We start from the raw sequence: 27,844 nt of genomic DNA on the forward strand, positions 1-27,844 counted from the left end.
CCAGCCCTGTGCCCACTACTGAGTTTTCCAAATTTGCTGGCATATTGAGTATAACACTTTCACAGCATCATCTTTTAGTTTTGAAATAGCTCAACTGGAATTCCATCACCTCCACTAGCTTTGTTTGTAGTGATTCTTTCTAAGGCCCCCTTGACTTCACATTCCAGGATGTCTGGCTCTAGGTGAGTGATCACACCATCCTGGTTATTTGGGTCATTAAGATCTTTTTTGTGTAGTTCTTCTGTGTATTCTTGCCACCTCTTCTTAATATCTTCTGCTTCTGTTAAGTCCGTACCATTTCTGTCCTTTATTGTGCCCATCTTTGCATGAAATGTTCCCTTGGTATCTCTAATTTTCTTGAAGAGATCTCTAGTCTTTCCCATTCTATTGTTTTCCTCTATTTCTTTGCATTGATCACTGAGGAAGGCTTTCTTATCTCTCCTTGCTATTCTTTGGAACTCTGCATTCAGATGGGTGTATCTTTCCTTTTCTTCTTTGCCTTTCACCTCTCTTTTTTTCTCAGCTATTTATAAGGCCTCCTCGGACACCGATTTTGCCTTTTTGCATTTCTTTTTCTTAGGGATGATCTTGATCACAGCCTCCTGTACAGTGTCATGAACCTCTGTCCATAGTTCTTCAGGCACTCTGTCTTTCAGATCTGTTTGTCACTTCCACCATATAATTGTAAGTGATTTGATTTAGGTCATATCTGAGTGGTCTAGTGGTTTTCCCTACTTTCTTCAATTTAAGTCTGAATTTTGCAATAAGGAGTTCATGATCTGAGCCACAATCAGCTCCTGGTCTTATTTTTGCTGACTATAAAGCTTCTCCATTTTTGGTTGCAAAGAATATAATCAATCCGATTTCATTATTGACCCTCTGGTATTGTCTATGTGTAGAGTTGTCTCTTGTGTTGTTGGAAGAGGATGTTTGCTATGACCAGTGTATTCTCTTGGCAAAACTCTGTTAGTTTTTGACCTGCTTCATTTTGTACTCCAAGGCCAAACTTGTCTATTACTCCAGGTAACTCTTGACTTCCTACTTTTGCATTCCAGTTCTCTGTAATGAAAAGGACAATTCTGGGGGTGCTAGTTCTAGAAGGTCTTGTAGGTCTTCATAGAGCCATTCAACTTCAGCCTCTTCAGCATTACTGGTTGGGGCATAGACATGGATTACTGTGATATTGAATGGTTTGCCTTGGTTAACGAACAGAGGTCATTCTGTCGTTTTTGAGATTGCATCCAAATACTGCATTCTGGACTCTCTTGTTTATTACGATGGCTACTCCATTTATTCTAAGGGATTCTTGCCCACAGTAGTAGATATAATGGTCATCTGAGTTAAATTCACCTATTCCAGCCCATTTTATTTCTCTGATTCCCTTAGGTTGGGCTTAACTGAATGACAACTCTGCAGTCAGTCTGATATATTTATTCTGTCAAATTACAAAACAAGGAAGCATTTATATTCCTAATGTCTAGCACACACACGTGTGTGTGTGTGTGTGTGTGTGTGTGTGTGTGTGTGTATGTGTTAGTTGCTCAGTTGTGTCCGACTCTGTGACATGGAATTTTGTCCATGGAATTCTCCAGGTAAGAATACTGGAGTGAGTTGCCATTCCCTCCTCCAGGGGACCTTCCTGACCCCAGGGATCGAACCTGGGTCTCTCTTGCATTGCAGGCAGATTCTTTACCCTCTGAGCCACCAGGGAATCTCAGCAATACATATATAATAGCGTGTCAAAGCTTGGACACTTGAGTCCGACAGCTAAGGTTTGAATACTGGCTCCACTAGCTCCTAGCTGTGTGACCTTGGGTAAGTCACTAACCTCTTGAGCCTCAGAGACCTCATTGATCACTGGTCGCATCTATTTCACACAGTTATGAGGATTAAAATGAAATAATGTATAAGGAATAGCTAGCACAGTTACTGGCATCTAATGAGCACTCATTAAGTGTTAGTGATGTTTGCTATCGTTAATAAATAAATTTTACCCAGCTTTGAGTAACCCTGGGCCCCCCAGTCTCTCCCACATATTGCTACCTGGCCAGCCACATGTTTCTGTTTTATTGGTTCTCCCATAATGATGCAGCACATGTGACAACGACAACAACAAAAAATACGAACCTCATTCCACACTTTCTGAGCTCTTCCTTGATCTCTACGTATCTCATTCAGCCAGAATGCCTGACTAGAGGTTAAAGTTATTTTCATCTATATATATGTACATAGCAAAACAAATACTAAAACGGGTTTTTTTTTTTTTTGAAGCATATTAAAGGAAATGTCATTTTGTCCTTATCTCTCCTATAAAGACTTAGCTATTGGATCTTTAAAAAAGTCAAGCTTTTCTTCTCCCCATATTTCTAAAGAAAGCTCCAAATGCCGTTGACCTTGAACTAATTGCTTTACCTTTTTGTGCCTCAGTTTGTCTGTTTTAAGTAAGTATCATCCTTCCTAACACGGCAGCTGTTCCCTTCATGGTGGTGAGGTGAAAATTAGTTTCTCATGTTCAAAATCAGAGTCATCTTCAAAACTCCCCCCCGACACACACCCACACTTTCCTTCATTTGTCAGGCTCTCCAGTTCCCCGTGGGTAACATCTTTCAGCACGTGTCTCTTCCTGCACAGACCACCTGCTCTCACTCCATTCAGCCTCTGAACACCCTGCCCTGATCCCAGACTGTTTTTCAGTATGGCCTCTCTGTCCTTCAGTGGAGCCCCCTCACAGCTGACGCCCCTCTTAAAGCCCCACTGATCACTGAAAACGGCAGGGAAGGCTTACTGGGTGCTTGCTATGTGTCAGGCCCTGGGCTAAGCACTTGATCTGCATTGTCATGTAATTACAGCTCCAGTGACTGACATGGCCACACTCAGAGACTCTCATTAGCTTCTTGATTGTGTGTCCATTCCTCACTCTCTAGATGGGGACCCTAATGTTGGTCTGCCGTTTATCATTTAATGATCTCATGCAAGACGTGTACTCTCAAATGCTTCCATTTCCTCATCTTGTCAAATCAGGAAAAAGCAATACAGCTTCCTAAGGTTATCGTAAGGTCTATTATCTGTGGCACAGCTTGGGGTTTGGGGTCAGATGATTCTTGGGTGGGGAGATGCGCTATGCATTCCAGGATGTTTAGCAGCATCCCTGGCCTCTATCCACTAGATGGCAGTATCGCCCTCCCCTCTCTGCCCCCCACATCCCTCTCACCCCCATTTTAGAAATCAAAGTGTCTCCTGATCATCTTCCAATACAAATATATTGAAAACTACCAGGGTATTGGAATGAATAACTTAGATATTCTTAGATGCTGGAGGTAAACAGTCCCTTTCAGTCTCTTAGATCTTGGGAACTCTGTAATTTCCCTGCTTCTCAGCGTAACCAAAGGACTTGGGGTCCCCCTACATGAGTCCTCCATTTTTCTGCCTCCTTGCTTTGTGGTTCTTTCCACTGATAATACTCTCCTATGCTGCCTCTACCTTGCAAACTCTAACCCATCCAGAATACTTCTGCAGAAATTTCACCTAAATTTTCCTAACTGAATTATAGTTTTCTCCCTAAGGACTTTCACTCGCTATCTTTGTACCTCAATCATTCTGCCATATTACATAGTCGTTGGTGTAATTGTAATATTCTCCTGTTGGAACTGAAAACTCCACGAGAATGAGATTCTTTTATTATTATTATTTTTCTTTTTTGCCCTTTTATACACAATAGAAGTGAACATGATTTTCTGCATATATTATTTGCTCGTTAAATGTTTGTTAAATTAAATTTAGAGCACAGAAGAAATAAATGACTGATTATAAGGCAACGCCTCCAAGTGAACTAAAAAATGTTAGAGAAAAACTTAAAATTGTATCCAGATGCTTGTTCAAATAATCGGATAATTGAGCCAATAGAGGTTTATTGTTTAAATGATTCATGCAACCACCATGGTTCTGTTTCTCTTTGCACATGTAGGAACAGCTGACAAAAGAATTATAGTTGTCATTTGAAAACTATTAAGTGATTTGCCTACTGGTGGAATCCATATTCTTCTGCTAGAAACAGAATTTGTCAAATAAAGGAGGTGTAAACAAATCTACATTACTGCTTTGTTCATCAAGAGGTAGGGTCAAGGAGTCAACTGCCACTGTGGAATGATGCAAGGTGCAAAGCGAAATGGGACCTTTTTTTCTGCCTCTTCCTGTTGCCTTAGAACAAAGCATCCCTTCCCCCTGCCCATCACAGGCAAGCACATGTACACACATGCATGCATACACAGACACACACACGTGTGCACAGAGTTTGTAATGATAGGTGAAATTCTTTGCTCTCTAGGAATTTGAAACCTACACAAAATTGTACACAGCCACTGGTATGTGATACATTTGTGATAAAGTAGAAAAACTGTGTTAGGTTGAATGATGCCCACCCCCCTCCCCCCACAGGAGTTCTACATCCTAATCCCCAGAGCCTGTCGATATGTTGCCCCATGAGGTAAATGGGACCTCACTGATGGGATGAGTCAAGGAGATGATCTTGGATTATCCAGGAGGGCCCCGGTAAGAGGGGCAGGTCAGAATAACAGAGAGGGGGCTGTGAAGATATTATACGCTGTCTCTGAAGAAAGAACAAGGGGCCACAAGTCAAGACCACTGGGAGCTAAAAAAACCGTCAGGAAATGAACTCTTGCCTGGAGCCTCCAAAAGGAAAGACAACTTGCTGACACCCAGATTTTATCCCCTGGGGCCTGGGTTTAGATTTTTGAGCTCTAGAAACATTTATTGTTGTTCAGTTGCTCAGTCGTGTCTGACTCCCCGTGACCCCATGGAGTGCAGCACGCCAGACTTCCCTGTCCTTCACTGTCTCCCAGAGTTTGCTCAAACTCATGTCCATTGAGTTGGTGATGCCATCCAACCATCTAGTCCTCTGTCACCCCCTTTCTCCTCCTGCCCTCAATCTTTCCCAGCATCAAGGTCTTTTCCAATGAGTCGGCACTGATGGCATCAGGTAGCCAGAGTATTGGTGTTTTAGCTACAGCATCAGTCCTTCCAATAGTCAGGGTTGATTTCCTTTAGGATTGACTGCTTCAATCTCCATGCTGTCCAAGGGACTCACAAGAGTTTTCTCCAGCACCACAGTTCAAAAGCATCAGTTTTGTGGTGCTCAGCCTTCATGGTGATCCAAGTCTCACATCCGTACATAAGATATTTGTGTTGTTTTAAGCCACTAAGCTTGTGGTTCTTTGGTACAGCAGTCATAGGAATCTATAACAGTGAACTTGATTCACTCTCCTATCTCTTTAAGCCTCAATTCCTAAATTTCTAAAATTTGGGCAATATCTGTGTCACCAGATTACTTGGATGACATAAAAATTTAAAGTAGTAGATACTGGTTATTTGAGGCATTTTACCATGATTTAATTATTCTTTTGATAGAGTTTCTCAGTTTTCTTTGCAGGTCTTAAGGCTCAGACGCTCAGATAGGGTTGACCACCTCATACAGTTAGGCGGTAGGGCAGCCTGATGGGCTGCAGTTCCCAGGCTGCAGAGAGTCGGACATGACTTAGCCACTCAGCGTGCAGCAAATAACGTGACCAATCCATCAAAAGAATTGGTTGTGAGAAGGTCGATCTCTCAAGGCATGCCAACCACAAAATGTTTTACAAGGATGATAAGGAAGGAACTTGATCCATTGAGGTTGCCAAAGCAATGTAAACCTATAGTTGTTTGGGGATTTCTTGGCCACCACGCAGGAGAGATTGCCTGAGAAAAATGCTAGCAGTGATGAGAACAGAGTTATGAGAATAACAGTGATAGATTTCACATACTAGCTATGGAGTACCTAGATCTACCCATGCCTAAAGCTACGTGATCTTGATTTTGGCAAAAATGTGCTAGGTGAAATATGCATGATCCATAAGAGAAAAAAAATGAATAAATAGGACTTCACCAGAGTTAAAAGCTTTGACTCTTAAAAAGCACTATTTTTTTTTTTTTTAAGATATGGGAAAGATAAGCTACAGAATGGAAGAAAATATTTACAAATCTCATAAAAGATAAAACCAGAATACATAAAGAACTCACAAAACTGAATAAGGAAACAGACAACTCTAACAAGAATAATGGCAAATAAACCATAAGCCATATAGATGGCAAGTAAGCATGTTAAAAGATGACCAGCATCATTAGTGATTAGGGAAATGTAAGTTAAAAACCAACATGAGATACTACACACCTATTAGAATGACTAAGATCAGTAATTGTTGGCAAGAAAGAGAGGGGTCTAGAATTATCGATCATTGCTGGTAGGACTATAAAATGGTAGGAGAGTTTGGTACCATATGATCCAGCTGCTCTACTGAGTATTTATGCAACAAAATGAAAGCATGTGTCCAAACAAAGATTTGTTAGCCAATGTTCATAGTATCTTTAATTGCAATAGCTAAAAACTGAAAACAATCCAAACGCACATCAAAACCTGAATGAGTAAGCAAACTGCAGGATGAATATATAATGGAATATTACTCAGCAATAAAAAAACACTATACTTTTGAGACATGAAATAAAGTGAATAACTATGAAAATTATGAAAAGAATGTGGATAAAAAATTACATACTATATGATTCCTTTTACATAAAACTCCAGCAAATAAAAGTGAATCTGTAATGACAGAAAAAGATCAAGAGGAGCTTGAGAATCAGTTGGAGGAGGAAAGTCAGAATACAAGGAGGACAAAAGAGAACACCAGGAAAATTTGGGGGTGATGGATAAGCTTATTATCTTGATTATCATGATTGTGGTGATCATTTGACAGTGTTTACATAAGCCCAGGCTTATGATATTGCATTTTTCAAATATGTCCAGGTTATTGTCTACCAATCATACCTCAAGGTTGTGGAGAGACAATAAAAGGGAAGGGAGAAATCAAATGAATAATGCAAGGAAGGGCACAATCACAATCTGGGCCCAGCAATTACTTCCGTGTGTCCAGATCATAGAAGATATAACAACAGAGGAAGTTTGTCAGTAGTGTGTGAATAGCAAGGTAGTTAAGAGTAGAATTCTGAAGTCAGACTCCCTAAGTTCAAACCCTGACTTTGCCTCTTGCGAGCTGTGTGACCTTGGATGATTAATTTTTCTTATTTTGTTCATATTAGAAAACAGAGGGCTTGCTTAGTGGTTCAGTGGCCAAGATTCCATGCTCCCAGTACAGGGGGTCCAGATTTGACCCCTGGTCAGAGAACTAGATCCCACAGGCCGCAACTAAGAGTTTGCGTGTCACACCTAAAGATCCGCATGCTGCAACGAAGGTCTGGCACAGACAAAAGCAAAGGAATATTAAAAAAAGAGAGAGAGAGAGAAGAAAATGGAAATAAAATTGGTACCAGCCTCAGAGGGTTATTTTAAGGGTTAAGTAGATATGCAAACTTAATATATGCCAAGTTGACACATACAAAATATCCCAGGCAACATGACATGGTTGTAATAATGTGGGCCATTCCTGTTATTGTTTTTTAACAATTGTATTGAGATATAACCCACATACCACACAAATCACTCATTTAAACAGACGATTCAGTAAGTTTTAGTGTATTTACAGTGGTGCAACCATACCACAGTCTCATTTTGTAACATTTGAATCCTCAACAAGAACCTCCTTACCTGTTGGTGGTCAGGTCATTCCCATCTCCCTCCCTTGCCTTTGGCAGCCACTAATCAGCTTTCTGTTTCTATAGATTTGCTTAATCTGTATTCAAATTGATATTGAACTATATCCATAACATATTCATATTCAACATTTCATATAAATGGAATCATACCATATGTCATCTTTTATGTCGGTTTTTTCCCACTCAATATAATGTTTTCAAGTTTCATCCATGTCACAGAGTATAGCAGAACTTCATTCATTTTGTGGCCAAATACTTTTCCATTGTGTGGGTGTAGCATCCTTTATTCCAGTTATTATTATTGCAGAATAAAGTGGTTTTGACCAAAGGGAAGGGAGAAGGAAGGAGCAGAGGTGTGATCTTAGTACTGCCCAGAAGCCCAGGAACAATTATATTTGACTAGAGAAAAGAAAGACTGGTGGAAGAACATTGAACATTTCACAAACACATGTCAGAGACTCACACATTTCCTTGGGGCTGGCACCCCCAGAAGTCCAAGGAATAACAGGTGACTCATTTATTCTATATAGAGGCAATCTAAAGAAGAAATTCCTGCTTTCTTACTCCCTAGTTCTGTTAGCGTGGGCAAGTCACTTCACTCCTGGAAATGTCAGTTTCCTCCAGTTAGCTCCCCGCCCCTCCATTCATCCCTCCAGCCCTGGGCTTCCTCCCAGCCCCCTTGGGAGCGTCATATCTTATGAAGGTAAAAGTATTTTGTTAACCAGAACATGTTTTTTAAAGTAAAAACCTGCTTCCATAGTACAGTGTGCTAGAGGCATTTTGAAATGTTTTCTGATAACCAAAAAATGCTTTATAGAGCCCTGGATTTCCTAGGAATTGATAGATAAGTAAAGAAGAAATCAGAAGACAAATCATGACCCCCAGCTAGTCATTGCAGTTAGTTAAAAATGTTCTGATAGATACCGACGCCCTGGCAGACAGGACTATATTCTCTTAATATTTATTTTGTACCACGTTGTTTGACACAATTTCCAGGATATGTTGATATCACAATATACCTATTTTTAAAGAAAAAAACCTAATTGCATATTACTGTGCATCAATTAATGTGTGCTTTATTTTTAATGAGACAGTAAAGAGGTATTATTGATAATAAACTAGCTTATTATTTATGTTTATGTTTATGAACATGTACTGTGTGTCTAAGAGTATGCTAAGTTCCTTACATGCACTGACTCCCCAAAACCCTGCTGTATAGAGGATCTGAAGACAAGGGAAATAAGTAACCGTTTCAAGTTTTAAAAGTAATTTGCAAAGCTGGGGCTTCACCCCACTTTGACTTAAAGCCAAAATCTTGAAAAGGAGGGCTCCCCAGTTGGGGCACGTGATAAAGAATCCATCTGCCAATGCAGGAGACACAAGAGAGATGGATTCGATCCTTGGGTCAGGAAGATCCCCTGGGAACAGAAATGGCAACCCCCTCCAGTGTTCTTGCCTGGAGAATCCCGTGGACAGAGGAACCTGGTGAGTTACAGTCCATAGGGTCGCAAAGAGTTGGACACAACTGAAGTGACTTAGCACACATTCATCCTTGAAAAGGATTTCTGTTTACTTGTTTCGCTAGAGTTAAGTGTAATCATTACATATTATCTCATGTACAAAGGGTTTTAGAGTCTAAAGAAAGGATCTGGAGAGGGTGTCTTGTTTTGCCCTTTGTTTAGACTCCACTTAAAAATATTAAAATATTCTGAAAAACACACACATCAACGCTGCTTTCTGAACCTCCCTAACTGGTTCACCTGAGCCATCATCTAATTCAAATTACACTCCTTGAAGACACTGAGGACTCTCTGAATCCTTTGTGTCATCCTCTCTGCCCAAACCGAAAATGTCTCCATATTCTGCGCCACCATACTTTTATTCTGTCACGTTTCCCCCAAACTTTTCAAAACTCAATTCATCCATGAAATCCGTGATCAAGGCGGAAGCCACCCAGACATTCTGTTAATATCTTCAGTGTGATTGATATTTCTCTCCTGGAGCGTGGCAAGAAAGCATATGCGTATATGTGGGCAAGCATATATATCTTTATGTTAATGTGCATCTGTTCCTCCCATCTCTACCATATACTATTAAGATATTAAGCTCTTTGGGTCTGTCCCTGCTTCCCTCCACAGAGGAGAATGTGAATTCACCTGGGTCACCCCAGTGTCTAGCTCCCTGGCCTGATATACATGTTCAATAAACATGTACTGAACGAGTGAGTGAGTGGGTGAGTGCTCCGCATGGCAGTGACAACCTTGAAGGGAAATCGTACCTGGCGTACAGAGAAAATAAGAGCACGTATAAATTAACTGCAAATAGCTTGTCTTCTCGGGTATTTTATTTTTAAGCATTCTTAGCTGAAATGTGCCGTGGAACAGCTGAGACTTCGCAGGTAATTTTCATTTCACCTCTGTTTTCCAAATAGTTACCACTTAGCAAATATACCTCCCTTAGAGAGTGCTTTCCCTGCTTCAGGTATGATGCTATATGCTTTGGACATCTTTCCTTTTTAAAGCTATGGAGATCTTTCTCCATATAATGTTATTATATGGATCTTTCATATAATGTTATTAATATTTGTGTGTGTGTGTATATGTGCTGTGTGTTTGCTCAGTCTATCAGTCGTGTCTGACTGTTTGTGACCCCATGGACTGTAGCTCATAAGGCTTCTCTGTCTGTGGGATTTCCCAAGCAAGAGTATTGGAGTGGGCTGTCATGACCTTCTCTAGGGGATTTTCCCAATCCAGGGATCAAACAGGCATCTCCTGCAATGCCAGGAGGATTCTTTACCACTGAGCTACACCTGGGAAGCCCCCAGCAAGGGCCCTTGGCAAGTGGTGATTTGTAGTTGACACCCTCTTTTGTTATTAAAAAAGAAGAAGAAGAAAAATATCTGAACATCCAAAGTCTGAGTCCTGCGGGCCTCTGGCTTGGTTAAATCTGATGTCAGTCTGATTTATTAATTAACAGTAATAATGTTAATTATCACTGTTGCTTCAAACAACAGTCACCATAAATAGACTGTAATGTGTTCAGTTCTACAGAGTCAGGAGAGCTGCCAAAGTTTAAGAATATTTGAATCATACAGCCTAGATTTTAGCCCCACCTCCACCTCCTTTCTATTTGAATGGCCTTGAACACTTACTTAACTTCTCTCCCCCTCAATGTCTTTATCTTTGAAATGAAGGTAGAAGGGGTGCTTGAGGATTCATTGAGACAATTCCTGTGAAAGGGCTTAGTTCCAGGAAGCCCTTCCTCCATTACTGTTACCAGTCATTATTTTTATGATAATAGTAATGATAAGATAAGAGGTTCCCATTCAAAACCTCTTAGCAGAGAAATTCCTAATCTCTCATGGTACCAACACAGCTTCATCCAAGAATGCTAAGTGGAAAGTGATTTCCAGGGAACTTAGATTTACAAGGCTGCTTCTGCCTTAGCCTTACCTGCAAAGGACGCTTTCTTTACCTCAGGATTACTAACTACTCCATGAAGGCAGTAAGACAGTGGTTCTTGTGGACAAAAAATGTTGCCTGCCATTTCAGTACACAACAAATGTTGCCCTGCATCAAGCCATCAGCCACTGCAGTCACCCCCAAATGGTGAACCCTTAGGGAAATTCAGAATGGAGGAAAAATAGAATATTGGCCTTAGATACTTAAAATGCATATTGAAGGGATAATTTTGATAAGCCCAGACTCTTGCATCTTCCTATACATAGAAAAGCATGAAAATCATTTATTTGAGATACCTGATTTTTGTGATTAGCAGTAATCTCTGGATGATGAAATATATTTTTTATTTTATTTTTTCCAGGTAAATCTCCTGTATGTCCTTTTTCCTCCCTTACCTCTTTGGAACAGTTCCTCAGAGCTACCTGAGAGGCTGATTCCTGGGCTATAGTCCTCAGTAAGTTCCTCAAATGAAACATAACTGCCAACTTTTAGATTGTTTGTTTTTCCTTTTTGGTCGATATTCCAATGTTCTAGAAGGGGCAGTGTCAACAATCTGGGTGAAAGGAGAGAGGCTTTAAAGGGATTATCTGGAGCATTTAGTTGCTTCCAAATATTGGATAGTGGTTCTGCAAGGGCTCAAGATCTCCCAGGCAGGACTCAGTGGGTACTTTTTCTCATGTACTTTACAAGCTTGAAGGATTGTGAAGTTGTCTTCTTCACTGTCACTCATGCACTCCTTTCACTGAGAATCAAATAAGCTCCACGGCAGGAATCATCTTGGCTTTACCCTGTTACCGAGCACATGTATCACTGCCTTCCTCGTTCAGTCATCCTCAGTGTCACTTTTCTTTTTTTTTTTTTTTTTCTCTTCTTTATAATGTTTTACTATTTTTTTCATTTTTTTTTCTTTTTTTTATTAGTTGGAGGCTAATTACTTCACAACATTTCAGTGGGTTTTGTCATACATTGATATGAATCAGCCATAGAGTTACGCGTATTCCCCATCCCGATCCCCCCTCCCACCTCCCTCTCCACCCGATTCCTCTGGGTCTTCCCAGTGCAGCAGGCCCGAGCACTTGTCTCATGCATCCCACCTGGGCTGGTGATCTGTTTCACCATAGATAGTATACATGCTGTTCTTTTGAAATATCCCACCCTCACATTCTCCCACAGAGTTCAAAAGTCTGTTCTGTATTTCTGTGTCTCTTTTTCTGTTTTGCATATAGGGTTATCGTTACCATCTTTCTAAATTCCATATATATGTGTTAGTATGCTGTAATGTTCTAAAAATGGATTAAAGAATCTAAATGTAAGACCAGAAACTATAAAACTCCTAGAGGAGAACATAGGCAAAACACTCTCCGACATAAATCACAGCAAGATCCTCTATGACCCACCTCCCAGAATATTGGAAATAAAAGCAAAACTAAACAAATGGGACCTAATGAAACTTAAAAGCTTTTGCACTACAAAGGAAACTATAAGTAAGGTGAAAAGACAGCCCTCAGATTGGGAGAAAATAATAGCAAATGAAGAAACAGACAAAGGATTAATCTCAAAAATATACAAGCAACTCCTGCAGCTCAATTCCAGAAAAATAAATGACCCAATCAAAAAAATGGGCCAAAGAACTAAACAGACATTTCTCCAAAGAAGACATACAGATGGCTAACAAACACATGAAAAGATGCTCAACATCACTCATTATCAGAGAAATGCAAATCAAAACCACAATGAGGTACCATTACACGCCAGTCAGGATGGCTGCTATCCAAAAGTCTACAAGCAATAAATGCTGGAGAGGGTGTGGAGAAAGGGAACCCTCTTACACTGTTGGTGGGAATGCAAACTAGTACAGCCACTATGGAGAACAGTGTGGAGATTTCTTAAAAACTGGAAATAGAACTGCCATATGACCCAGCAATCCCACTTCTGGGCATACACACTGAGGAAACCAGATCTGAAAGAGACACGTGCACCCCAATGTTCATCACAGCACTGTTTATAATAGCCAGGACATGGAAGCAACCTAGATGCCCATCAGCAGATGAATGGATAAGGAAGCTGTGGTACATATACACCATGGAATATTACTCAGCCGTTAAAAAGAATTCATTTGAATCAGTCCTAATGAGATGGATGAAACTGGAGCCCCTTATACAGAGTGAAGTAAGCCAGAAAGATAAAGAACATTACAGCATCAGTGTCGCTTTTCAATCCCCTGGCCCCTGGAGGCATATCTCACAGTCTTGTTGTTTAGTCCTATTTGTAAATGACAGCTGGTTTAGTTTTAAGTTCCCCTCTCGCATGCTTTATCATATTGTTAGTGGCCACAGTCCTTCAAATCTGACACAGAGCAACAGTCAAGAGATGCTACCCCTTATAAACTAGGACAATAGGAATCACAGCCTGTTTCAGCCCCATTTCCAGGAAAATATGATAAATCCACAGACTCACTTCCTTTCAAGGCTCCCTTCTGGAGTAAAAACAGTATTGATTATAAAGGGGGAGTATGTATGTACATTTTTTATAGAGGTAGAGGGTCTTGTCTTACCCTTTGAAGAACTTTTCCCTTAATTTGCCATTTATTTTTTTCTCTCAAATTGTCTACTTACATGTCTTTTTATTCCTATTAAAAACCAATATATAAAAAGAATAAGCCATAATCCTATTACTCAGATTTTTTATACATATACAATACATAACATATATGTAACATATAATTATTGATGTCACACTTGCATAAATTCCTGTAATCAGATTTTTAAATTGTTAATGTATTGTGAATATGTCTCATGTCTATATATTCAGAGCAGCAGCAGCATTGCTAATGACTGAATAGTGGTTTATTATATCAATAGGCCATATTATAATAAATCCTTTGTTTTTCAGACATTTGGGTTATTTCCAATAGATTGCACCTATTTATATTGCTGCAATGATTACACCTGTATATATATCTATATTCATTTGTTAAGTGATTTAAGATAAATCTTAGAAAAGAAAATGTCAGGTCAGGGGCAGGCACATTTTAAAGACTTCTGACAACACGCCATGTCAGTCTCCAGAAAGTTACACCAAGTTACACTATCAACAGTTTTATAAAACACTGTTTCTCTACACTCTTGCCACTACTGGGTATTTTAACTCAATTTTTAATTTAAAGATGCTAGGAGGAGGCATCCCATAGAGCTTGAAATCTCCCTGAATAAGGCTACATCAGATTTATGGTGTAAAGATTTGTTAACCAGGGCCTGAGTCATGGGAATGTGGGCATGCTTTTTCTATTACCATGAACTCTGTGAGTCAGATCTAATAACTATTTCAGTCACGACCAATACTGCCCAAAGAGACAACCCCAACTGGAAAACAAAAGACAAAAAACGATGTACTTTTTATCCAAAAATTCCCATTGATGTGATAATAGCAAATATCCTTTTAGTTCTCTTTAGTTTGGGGCAATAATATTGTTTCACTTGAAATTTTAGACATGGGAGATGTAATTTATAGATATATTTCCAGGAATAAGAGGAATTCTATCTGTTCCTAAATAAAAATGCCAATCATCAAGGAACAGCCACTGTAACTTAAACCATGTAGATATCTACTTTTTGTATATGAATCACAAACCTGCCAAGGATATTTGGAACTTTACTTGTTCCAATCTGTTGCCCTGTTCATACAACTACCTTTCAGAAGACAATAATTCTCAGTCCTTCTATTAGCAAGGAGAAATCAGAAATGAGTACTGGTAGGCCAGTTCTTAAAAACATTTCCAAATGGGACAAAAGTCTGCATGACAGAGTTTATATATAATACGTAGGGAAGAGCTGTGGTAGTTAATCAAAGGAACAGTTGGATTTTCTACCCTCCCGTAAGATTTTTAATATGTTTTTGCAAAAGATTCTTGGAAAATGTCCCTAAATACTCAAAATTCCTATGGAACTCGTTATCCATTCATTTTACTAGCTGACTCAAAATCTGATTAGAAACTTCACAAATCTCAAGATAAAATTAAAATTAGAATGCTACCACTATAATCTAATTTTATTTTGCTGTGATTTATTGGTGCCCAGGAATCAGGTAGCTTTGAACTTCTGAGATAAATTCTTTAAGATAAATCTATCAGGGATGGATAGTAGTTTCCTCTTAAGTTACCTGTGTCTTTTTGTCTTATGTTTTTTCATTTTGGTTTCCTAATACTATGCTAAAAGCATGATGTTATAAAGGCCTTGAAGATATTGAGAAAGGGGAGAAAATTGGTATTGACTCATTTAAAAACAGATGGTTAAAAATGTATATTTTGAAAAATTGTCTAATATATTGAAAATTGATTATTCATTCAATCTTTTTTTTCAACTAACATTTATTAAATATCAACAGTGAGTACATCTTTGGTTGAACTTAATCTGGAAGAATCTTGAGGTGTTAAATTAGGGTTCTAAAATAAGATTTGCATTTGTTTCTTCCTGGAATAGGAAGCCTTACTGACCTAGGACTTCTTTATCCCTCTTTAAAGGTTTTTTGTTTGTGAAAGATTCTTAGATTTGGGTACCCCAGTAAATTTCATTTTTATATGTCCTTACTTGTCCTGTTCTCTCTTTAAGCATAATATATTTTGGGGGAACTATTTGATGTCATACATTCAAGCTGACATAAAACTTGCAGAAATACAACTTTGAGTGTCAAGTTAAAAGGTTGATCAATCTGGTAGTCCCTTGACCTTTTTTAAGCATATACCCAAGAGACATTTGCTAATAATCAACTTTCTAAATGTCACTATAGCACATACATTTGTGTAATTACCCATGGTAATAGGTGATACACCCTTTGTGCTATAAGGTGGTATGTAATAAATATTACTAAATATAGACTCCTTCATCTGGAGGATAGTCCTATCTCATATTTGATTATTGTTAATTAGTCATGATTAATTATTCTCCATGATATGTAATCTTGGTGGAGTGGCAAATCCACATGATCACTGTTCCATCATTGAAGATAAAATTGTCCAATCCATTATGGACTCTTTTGCTATTCCTATGTAACCAAGGGTAGGACAAATCACTAAAATTTGACCAAATTGCATGACCAAACTAAATCAAAATTTTTCTTGCATGATCTTGAGTCTCCGATGAGGAAATATCAATATTAAAAGAACAGGATTTGTTCATTCTAGAAGCACCATCCAATTGAAAATATTAGGTGGATACTGCTGCTAAGACCTTCTATAGATACTTGTTTTGGTTTATGGCCCTATACTAAGTCTATTATTTACTTTTCTTCAAGCTTATGATTTTTTCCCCTGTACTTTCAAGAAATTCCCTTTCCTTGGTTTTATTTTTACCAGCAAATACATCCAAGAGACACAGATGATATATTAAATTATGATTACAATTCCCATTGTGACAAGTCTACTGAAAAGTAGCTAAGCTCACTTACTACCTGGATAAACTGTTTCCCTCATACCATCTTCACAGAATTATTAAAGAGTATGCTTAAAAATTTTTAAATTACTATATGCATGTAATGGACTTTTTAGAAATAGCTAAAACCACATATGCCAACAGTCTATCATATTTGCTCTATGATAATACAGATGCGTCTGTTGTGCTTCTGATAATACATGATGTCTACTAGGCAGTTGGCAAAATTTCTGTTTAGAATCTGGCTTGATTCTTAGAGCAAGCTTCTCCATCGCAATGCTGTGGCTACCTCCATCACTCAGGAGGGATTCTCTGAGTGCGCCCCTAGGTTAACAAAATCCTCTTGCAAACTTTGAAGAGCCTTTCCTTTTCTTAGCAGGATTCTCATATTTTTCAATAGTATTAGGGAAGGATAATTATTCTGCATTTCTACTTTATTTCTCCATGTTGAAAAAAAAAAAAACAAAACTCCATTATCTTAGCTATTCTGACTTCTCTTTACTCATTTCTTTTCTTTGGTCATTAGAATTGCTTATGTGATTGGTGAATTGGGGAGCCAGATTTTATCAGTTGTACTTTAACACAGTCTTTCACTTTCCTCTATAGGATGGGATATTTACAGATGCACTCATGCCTGCTACTCCACAATGGAAATTTTATAGGGCAGGCCATCATGTCAGGGGATCCTGCAGTTGCCCTGGACTTCCTGGATGGATGGGTAAATCTATTCAATGGCGGGGTTAAATGTTAGGAATGTTAGCTGCACAATGAAACAACCTTGATCCTCAGTGCAAAGAAATCAGCACAAACATTTCATCAATGCAAAGAAATAGAGGAAAACAATAGAATGGGAAAGACTTGAAATCTCTTCAAGAAAATTACGGATACCAAGGGAACATTTCATGCAAAGATGGGCACAATAAAGGACAGAAATTGTGTGGACCTAATAGAAGCTATTAAGAAGAGGTGGCAAGAATACACAGAAGAACTATACAAAAAAGATCTTAATGACCCAAATAACCAAGATGGTGTGATCACTCACTTCTAGCCAGACATGCTAGAAGAAGTCAAGTGGGCCTTAGGAAGCATCACTATGAACAAAGCTAGTGAAGGTGATAGAATTCCAGTTGAACTCTTTCAAATCCTAAAAGATGATGCTGTGAAAGTGCTGCACTCAATATGCCAGCAAATTTGGAAAACTCAGCAGTGGCCACAGGACTGGAAAAGGTCAGGTTTCATTTCAATCCCAAAGAAAGGCAAGCCAAAGAATGCTCAAACTACTGCACGATGGCCCTCATCTTAAACAGTAGCAAAACAAGGCTCAAAATTCTCCAAGCCAGGCTTCAACAGTATGTGATCCATGAACCTCCAGATGTTCAAGCTGGATTTAGAAAAGGCAGAGGAACCAGAGATCAAATTGCCACCATCCATTGGATCACCAAAACAGTAAGAGAGTTTCAGAAAAACATCTATTGCATTATTGACTACGCCAGAGCCATTGACTGTGTGGATCACAACAAACTGTAGAAAATTCTGAAAGAGATGGGAATACCAGATCATTTTACCTGCCTCCTGAGAAATCTGTATGCAGGTCAAGAAACAACAGTTAGACCTGGACACGGAAAAGCAGACTAGCTCCAATTCAGGAAAGGAGTACCTTAAGGCTGTATACTGTCACCCTGCTTATTTAACTTCTATGCAGAGTACATCATGTGAAATGACAGGCTGGCTGAAGCACAAGCTGAAATCAAGATTGCCAGGAGAAATAGCAATAACCTCAACTATGCAGATGACAGCAGCCTTAAGGCAGAAAGTGAAGAAGAACTAAAAAGCCTCTTGATGAAAGTGAAAGAGGAGAGTGAAAAACCTGTCTTAAAGCTCAACATTCAGAAAACTAAGGTCATGGCATCTGGCCCCATCACTTCACAGCAAATAGATGGGGAAACAGTGGAAACAGTGGCAGACTTGATTTTCTTGGGCTCCAAAATGACTGCAGATAGTGACTGCAGCCATGAAATTAAAAGATGCTTGCTCCTTGGAAGAAAAGCTATGACCAACCTAGATAGCATATTAAAAAGCAGAGACATTATTTTGCCAACAAAGGTCCATCTAGCCAAAGCTATGGTTTTTCCAGTAGTCATGTATGGACATGAGACTTGGACTATAAAGAAAGATGAGCACTGAAGAATTGATGCTTTTGAACTGTGGTGTTGGAGAACACTCTTGAGAGTCCCTTAGACTGCAAGATCAAACCAGTCAATCTTAAAGGAAATCAGTCCTGAATATTCATTGGAAGGACTGACGCTGAAGCGGAAGCTCCAATACTTTGGCCACCTGATGTGAAGAACTGACTCATTGGAAAAGACCCTGATGCTAGCAAAGATTGAAGGAAGGAGGAGAAGGGGATGACAGAGGATGAGATGGTTGGATGGCATCACTGACTCTATGGACATGAGTTTGAGTAAGCTCTGGGAGTTGGTGATAGACAGGGAAGCCTGGCATGCTGCAGTCCATGGGGTTGCAAAGTGTTGGACATGACTGAGTGACTGAACTGAACTGAAACAACATTCTCAGATATTAACTGTATCGTTTATAGTAAGTGGAATCTGGCTCTCCATTTCTTTACTCTTTTGACTTCTAGAACATCACTTTTTCCCTCAACTTTGTAAGCTAAAATGAAAGCTGCAAGAAAGCAGTTAGTGGTACCTGGAACCTACCTTATCAAAAGTTCTCCACAGGTCCTGATCTTCCTGAGAAAATCCAAAGAGGTTAAAGAAGTATTCTGGATTTCTGTAGATAATGTTTCTTTCATACCTGGAGGAAGATAACATAAATATCATATGTTTAAATCATACTGTGAAATTGAGAACAAATTGAGGGTTAGATATGCCAGCTTGTCATACTCCCCCAATAGAATTTATTTAGTCATTCATCTTTTTAATATAGATAGACATTGATATAAACGTCAACATATAGGTGCAGATACAGACATAGATATTTGCTTTAGCTTACCCATCTCTAAATTTGACAGTTTTTCTTTCCTTTGTCAAGGGTCCTTGCATTCTATTATTGAAGTGTGTCACGTATCATATGTATTTCACTGAAGAAGTTTTTATCTATGAATAAATTTTTGTACATAAATCTTGAAAAACTTACTTTAAAAAAAATGTATTTATTTATTTGCCTGTGCTGGGTCCTAGCTGTAGTATGCAAGTTCTTTGATCTCTGTTGCTGCATATGAAATCTTTGATTGTATGCAAACTCTTAGTTGTAGCATGTGGAATCCAGTTCCCTGACCAGTGATCAAATCCAGGCCCCTTGCTCTGGGGGTGCAGAGTCTTAGCCCCTGGACCACCAGGGATGTCCCAAGAGACTTCTGACTCTTACCTCATCCCCTGACATGAGCTCAGAACAACAGAGATGATTATCTGTTTATCTTAACCCTAATAGCCAAATGGACATTAAAAAAAAGCCTAGAAAATACACACTGTAATTTACAGATTTTTGTTTGATATAACAAAGAAAATAAGTAAACATTGGCATTGGACTAATAATCAGAACTAGATTCAATTCATAACCCTACTATAATTAGCTAGGAAATTTTGGGCAAGTATCCAAACTTCTCTGAGTCTTTATCTCTCCATGTATGAAATTAAGAGCTTTGTGCAGAATTGCCTCCAAGTCCCCTCCCATCTTTCAAATCCTATGATAATTTTCCTTCTGAGGATGTGGTGTGATGTAGGTAGAATGGTCAGATAGAATTTATGGTTGCAAACCCCTCATGCTTAGATAAAGTTTTTTTTTTTTTTTTAGATAAAGTTTAGATAAATTTTTCAAAAATTTATTCCAGGTACTCAATTATTGGCTTCTATCTCTGCTGGACAATTAGTTACTTGTAAGTAAATGATACAAAGTTGACTGTAATCAATTATTTTCAGGTTTTTCTATTGAGTAAATCAACAGTGTATCTCATGGAGCTTAACAAAATTGAATTTTTAATTCACAGGATTCATAATCCTCTGGGGCCAGTGATTTAGCTGTCTGTCTTCCTGCTATTCTAACATTGAGAGAAAGAAATCTGAATTCTCTAGAAACTGGGAAAACTAAAGGCTACTTGTAAGATAGCTTACAGAATTTGACATTATATCACATGTTCCCTCCATCCCTGTCAGATATCTTCCAGAGGAAAAAATATTTTGGGGAGAAATATTCATATTTAATTGATGTTTCATGTATCATTGTCCTGCAAAAACAAAATAATTACTAAAATTGAGAATTGAGTAATAACTGACATTATTATTTATAAGGAAAATTTAAAAACTAAGCCATGAACTTTTTTTGTTGTTGTTGTTATTAAAGTAACAGATATAATTTAAACTCTTTATTTTATAGAGTAAGCCTTACAAGTACACTATGTATCCTGAAATTTTTGATTGATGTTTCTCATTTTATAGGTGAAGAAACTGAGGCAGGAGTTAATTGCCCAGAAAGAGATAGTAAGTGGTAGAGTTAGCAGGTCTGTGTGATCCCAGGGCCTATAGTCCTTACTATGCTAAGTACTCTAGCTCTGCGACCTTGTTGGCTACACCTAGGCCAGTAGATATTTAATTTCAGTAGCTTCTTTGTCTGTTATTATCAGAGCCTCTGAATGCACTGCTAATATTTATCTCTTGACATATAGAGGTCTTGTCTGATTTCTCTCTAGGACTATGGTTTTTGTATTTCATTTCTATGTTCATGGGAACAAAATGCTGCTTTCTCCATCTTAGCCTAAGTTTTCCGCCTGGCATTTAGCAGGTTTCAAAGAAATGTGTTGCAAGCAGAATGTTTCCTTTGTATGCACGTGGCTACAGAGAACTGATCTAGGTGTGGCTGCCTGTAAGGGCAGAGGCATCAGATGTGAAGAAACTCTGGAGTGGGTGTTTGTGAAGGGAAGGAGCAGGCAGCGGGTTTGTTGATTAGAACAAAATGAATCATATCATTACACAAATTCACAGAACGTGGGGCTGGAAGAGGCCTCGCTAATCAGTTAGTTCAAATTTCATAGTGTGTAGGTGAAGGAAATAAGATACAAGGTGTTTAGGAACTAGGAGCCAGGCCTCTGGATTTCATCCATCCCCCCAACTTCTCCACTGCAACACCAAATCCTTAATTACACGTTCATATGCATCGCTTCAAAAAGAAATCCATTATTCCAGGTCTGTATGTATCGATCCCACTGTGTGATTTAAGATTCAGCACACTGCTCATGAAAAAGACTTTGAGGTGAAACCAGCATGACTCCTAGGGCCAGCAACATCCCTTTCTGTTTGTGGAACTTTAGGAAAGTGACATTCTCTTTCCGGGACAGTTTCCTAATCTGTAAAATAGGGTAAAGAGAGAAGCCCCCCTCTGTGGTGCTTTGGGGACTAAGTGAGACGTTGTTTTAAAAGACTTTTTATCAGGATCTAGCACAGACTAAGAAAGCATATACAAAAATTTTCATCATCATTGTCATCAGCAGCATTATTTCTCTTATGTGATGTCTTAAGACATCCTTTGAAAAATGTGTTTTCCTTTTAAATAAAGAAATATCCCAATGAAAGGGGACTCTGGATGAAGAATTAAGAAAATTGACTGCAATCACCAGCATGATCACAGAGACTTTAGGTTTCTCTTCAGTGAAATGGAAAAGACACCGATCTCCATATATATTTGAAATTACGTGTGCAATATTCTGAAATAATAGATTCAGAATTTGATCTTTTTGCTGAGGACTGTCCAAATCAGTTGCACTCAAAGCCAGAGGTTCTCATAATTAGACCTTATAACTAAAATAAATGATCTTACATGACAAAACAAGAGAGAGAAAAAGAGGAAGCCTCATTTTTTTCTTAATTATAAGTTGGTGTGAAGAGATGTCCATTTGGATTCTGCTGCTACAGAGCTCAGTTATGCAATATTCATACAAAAATAGTTCCAAATCAATACAACATGTTTTAAATTTACATTAACATTTAAATTAATGAGAAGCTCAATGTGAATTATGGAGTTTTAGCTGTTTAGGACTATGTTCCTTCTTGCCAACTTGGAACAGGGTCTGTTGACTCACCTTCTGAGTCTCATAAACAGCTTCCAGACTTTATGTGTTTTCAGTGCCAGAGGACTTTCAGGCTGGTGAAAGCTGCCATATTGACATCACCAGGGAATGAAATTGGCCCTCTCCACTAAAGACATAAAATGCTTCCAGCAACTACACACACTTTCCCTGAAAGGCAGGTTGCCATACACAGTTGTCAAGTCTGGGAATGCTCTAAGATTGGAGCTTACTCCACACCCCCTGGTCTCCATTCGTTTATCTGACAGATATTTCTAGACCACCACCGATGGGCATAGAACTATGCTAAAACAAAACAGATTCTTCTTCAAGGAACTCATCATCTACTGAAGGATATAGTCACGTATATAAGTATATAAACAATTTTAGGATACTCTACCATCTTCTATGATAAAAGAAGGTACATAGTGGATGCAATTAGAGGCATTTGAATTATATTGGAAGAGAATGAAGAACATCTTTCTGAAGAAACAAGACTTGAAAGACAGGTTAGAATTAGACAAAGAAATAGAGGTAGAAACTCTCACCACTCTGAGGAGACAATCTAGAAAAAACCTTGATACTTTGCTTCAATGAACAAGAAGTTCTGAATGATTAGCAAGAAAGGTGGGGCAAGGATGTGTTTGTGCGTGTGCATGTGCACGTGTGTGTGTGTGTATACACATACACACAAAGAACTGTGGTTGTCAGGGATTAACATGCATGGTTAGGCATGGACAAGCTCATGAGATATCTTACATGCCACGCTGAGAAGTGGGAAAAAAATTCTTAAAATGATATAGATGGTCTGTTGTATTTTTGTTTTAATAAGCTTGTAGAGAAGTTTAAAGTTCACTGAGAAATACAGGGTTCCCCTATTTTTCCTACCCCTAAACATGAAAAACCTCCCGCACTATAGACATCCCCCACAACTGTGATACATTTGTTATAATTAATGACCCTACATTGACACGTCTTTATCACCCGAAGTTTATAGTTTGCATCAGAGTTCACTCTTTTTTATGGGTTTTAGACAAACGTTTCACACATTTTATGGGTTTAGACAAAAGTATGCTGACATGTAGAGCTCCACAGGTGGCCCAGTGGTAAAGAACCCGCCTGCCAACGCAGAAGACACAGGTCTGGGTTCAGTCCTTGGGTCAGGAAGATCCCCTAGAGGAGGACATAGCAACCCACTCCAGTATTCATGCCTGGAAAATTCCATGGACAGAGGAGTCTGGCAAACTACAGTCCATAGGGTCTCAAAGAGTTGGACACAATGCAACTGAGCATACATGTACACATACTGACTTGTATCAACCATTATAGTATCATCCACTGTAGTATCATACAGAGTAGTTTAACTGCCTTAAACATCTTCCATGCTCCATCTGTGCATCCCTCTCCCCTCCCCCCTGACACAGGGCAAAAATGACTTTTTTTATTGTCTCCTTTGTTTTGACTTTTTCCAGAATGTCAAATAGTTGGAATCGTATCGTACACAGTCTTTTAAGATTGGCTTCTTTCACTTAATAATATGCATTCAAGTTTCTCCATGTTTTATTTATGGCTTGATAAGTCATCTCTTTTTAGTACTGAATAATATTCCATTCTCTAGATGTACAGCAGTTTATTTACATATTCTCCTATTGAAGGACATCTTGGTTGCCTCCAAGTTTTGGTAATTATGACTAAATCTTCTATAAACTTCCCTATAAAAGCTTCCCTGGTGGCTCAAATGGTAAAGAGTCTACCTGCAGTGTGGGAGACCTGGGTTCTATCCCTGGGTCGGGAACATCCCCTGGAGAAGGAAATGACAACCCATTTTAGTATCCTTGATTGGAAAATTCCATGGATGGAGGAGTCTGCAGGATGGAGGAGGATGCAGGCTGCAGTCCATGGTGTCGCAAAGAGTCGGACATGACTGAGCTACTTCAATTTCTCTCTTTCATTTTCTTCTATAAACATCCATGTGCAAGTGTTTGCAGACATAAGTTTTCAACACCTTTGGGTGAATGCCAAGAAACTTAATTGCTGAATCATATGATAAGAGTATATTCAGTTTTATAAGAAATCACCAAACTGTCTTCCAAAATACCTGCACAATAATGCATTCTCACCAGCAATGAATGAGATTTCCTATTGCTCCACATCCTCACCAACATTTGGTATTGTCAATATTTTTAATTTTGACCATTCTGATAGGTGTGTAGTAATATGTTGTTACTGTTTTAATTTGAATTTCCTTAATGACATATGATGTGGAACATCTCTTCACGTATTTATTCATTATTAGTATATCTTCTTTGGTGAAGTGTCTGTTGGGTCTTTGGCCAATTTTTAATGGGGTTGTTTGTTTTCTTATTGTTGAATTTCACAAGTTACACATTTTAGATAACTGTCCATTATCAGATGTGTCTTCTGCAAACATTTTCTCCCCTTCTTCTCATTCTCTTGACAGTGTCTTTCACATAGTAGACTTTTTTAAAATTTTAATAAACTTTATCAACTATTTCATTCATGGATTATACCTTTGGTGGCATGACTAAATACTCATTTCCATGGCCAATATCATCTGGAATTTCTTGTATATTAGCAGTTTTATACTTTTGCATTTTATATTTAGGCCTATGGTGCATTTTGAGTTAATTTTTGTGAAAGGTATAAAGTTTGTGTCTAGATTCTTTTTTATTTTCTTTCTTTTCTTTTCTTGCATTGTGAATGTCTACTTGTTTCAGCATGATTTGTTGAAAAGACTGTCTTTGCTCCATTATATTGCCTTTGCTTCTTTGTCAAGGGCTATGTGAGTCTTTTTCTAGACTCTTTATACTGTTGCAGTGATATATTTGTCCGTTCTTTCACCAAGAGCTTCACTGTCTTGATTCCTGTAGATTTACAGTAAGTCTTGAAGTCTAGTATTGTCAGTCCTCTGACTTTGTTTGTCTCCTTCAATATTTTGCCTCTCCGTGTAAATTTTAGAGGGACTTCCCAGCGGCTCTCCTGCAATGTAGCACATGCAGGTTTGATCCCTGGTTTGGGAAGATCCCCTGGAGAATGAAACAGCAATCCGCTCTAGTATTCTTGCCTGTGAAATCCTATGGACAGAGGAGCCTGGTGGGCTATAGTCCATGTGGTCACAAGAGTCGGACACATCTTAGGGATTAGTGAAATTGGAAGTTGCTCAATCATGTCTGACTTTTTGTGACCCAAATTCTCCAGGCCATAATACTGGAATGGGTAGAGGTTCCCTTCTCCAGGGGATCTTCCTGACCCAGGGATCGAACCAGGGTCTCCTGCATTATAGACGGATTCTTTACCAGCTGAGCTACCAGGGAAGCCCTTAAAGCAACAACAAATAAACGTTATGATTGTTTGTCATGTAACTTGCTGGTATATTTTTTTTAATCAGAATTGTCACTGAATCTATAGATTAAATTGGGAAGAATTGACATCTTGACATTATGGAGTCTTCTATTCATGAACGTGAAATATTTCTCCATATATTTACTTCTTCCTTGATAACTTTTGCCAAAATTTTGTAGTTCTCCTCATGTATATCTTATACACATTCTGTTAGGTTTAAATGTATTTCATTTTTTGTGGTGCTAATACTGGGTTGACCAAAAAGTTCATTCAAGTTTTTCCATAACATATTACAAAAAACCTGAATGGATTTTTTGGTTGACCCAATATAAAAAGCAATATGTTGTTAACATCAAATTCTATTTGTTTATTGCTGATATATGGGAAAGAGACTAACTTTTGTGTATTAACTTTATATCCTACAACTTTGCTATGCTCACTTACTCTGAGAGGTTTTTGTTGATTCCTCCAGATTTTCTATACAGACAATGATGTCATCTGTGAACAAAGAAAGTTTTATTTCTTTCTCCCTAGTCTGTATACCTTTTATTTATGTTTTCTTGTCTTATTGAATTATATAGGATTCTGATGCGTTTAAGTGGACTTGGTTTAAGAACTACTGCTCTGGCAATATTGTAGAGATGGATGGAATGTAGCAGTTCCTTCTCCACAACATTGTCAGATGTCAAAAGAGGCCACAGCAAGTCCTTGATTGAGTTCATGTGATAACAGATGCAAGACAGGTAGCTGGGAATGTCAGAAAGACTCAGCAATGCCAACCTTCATGGCTTTCTTTTGACTCTGGAGTGATATGGGTCAAGGAGAGAGAGAGACTTTGCAATGCTTTCCCTGTGTTCTACCACTCTTATTCTTTTTTGCAAAACTATATTTGTTGAACACCAACTATGTTCCAGGATATGTATTAGATTCTGTGATAGACTAATGAATAAGCCAGCCATTATTATTTGCCCTGAAGAAATTACATTTTGGTGAGAGATGAGGAAAAAAAGAGTTAAATAAAAACATTTACAGATTATGGAAAAACTATTAAGAAATGAACAGGATGATGTTAACATACTAGGATGGGGTCAGGTAGTGTTTCTTAACGGTCAATGGGGTGAACACTGGACTGAGACTCACTAGATTCAAATTCCACCTCTGCCACTTCCTCATTATCTTCTGTTGGCAAGAGTCTTTGTTTCATTTCCTCATCTGTAAAATGAAGGTAAATATTCTAATCCATAGGCTTTCTGTGAGGATTAAATTAGAGAATAAATATACAGTGATTAGACTAGTACTTGACACATAGAAATGCTCAAAATTATTTTAGTTGTGGTTATCATTACTGTTCTATGCTTACTGTTACTAATTCTTTGGATAGCTTGGTCAGGAAAAGACTCTTTGAAAGGGTGACATTTGGGCTTTAGCCTGAAGAATGATAAGAGCTGATATGTGTAGAGCTTTAGGAAGGGTGTTTTTATACCATTTCCTAGACAGTGACAACAACACTTGGAAAATTCTTGAAATAATGTTTACATGTTTTCAAATAACAGATATTACTTCAGTGTAGATAGTATATTATATGTCTCAGTTCCTTAAAATTTGACTCCAGGAATAAAAGGGGCTATCTGTTTCAATCAGTAACCCATAATCCAAAGGTCATCAGCTAGAATTATATAAGAAATTTCACACTCCAAAGATAGCTACCAAAACTTTCTTTTTTTTAAAATCTCTTTATCAACACAAGATCATCAGCTAATTATCACAATTATTAGAAATAAGTAAACTGGTGTTCATTGGCAAATAAATGTCTTGATACTTTGCATTAAAAATTTATAAAAACGGGCCTTTACTAGTGA

At 38.3% G+C, this 27,844-nt stretch overlaps 1 protein-coding gene across 2 annotated transcripts in view; it reads right to left on the minus strand.

Annotated features, from left to right (window-relative positions):
• Positions 1–27,844, minus strand: part of LRRC4C (leucine rich repeat containing 4C) — a 1,342,213-nt gene that overhangs the window by 203,174 nt on the left and 1,111,195 nt on the right. For both annotated transcript variants that reach the window (XM_043482208.1, XM_043482206.1), the window contains exon 6: positions 19,264–19,360. The gene's annotated coding sequence lies outside the window, so the exon portion shown is untranslated. The remainder of the gene's footprint in view (positions 1–19,263; positions 19,361–27,844) is intronic.

This window comes from Cervus canadensis, chromosome 11 (assembly GCF_019320065.1).
Source record: "Cervus canadensis isolate Bull #8, Minnesota chromosome 11, ASM1932006v1, whole genome shotgun sequence".
Lineage (NCBI taxonomy): Eukaryota > Metazoa > Chordata > Mammalia > Artiodactyla > Cervidae > Cervus > Cervus canadensis.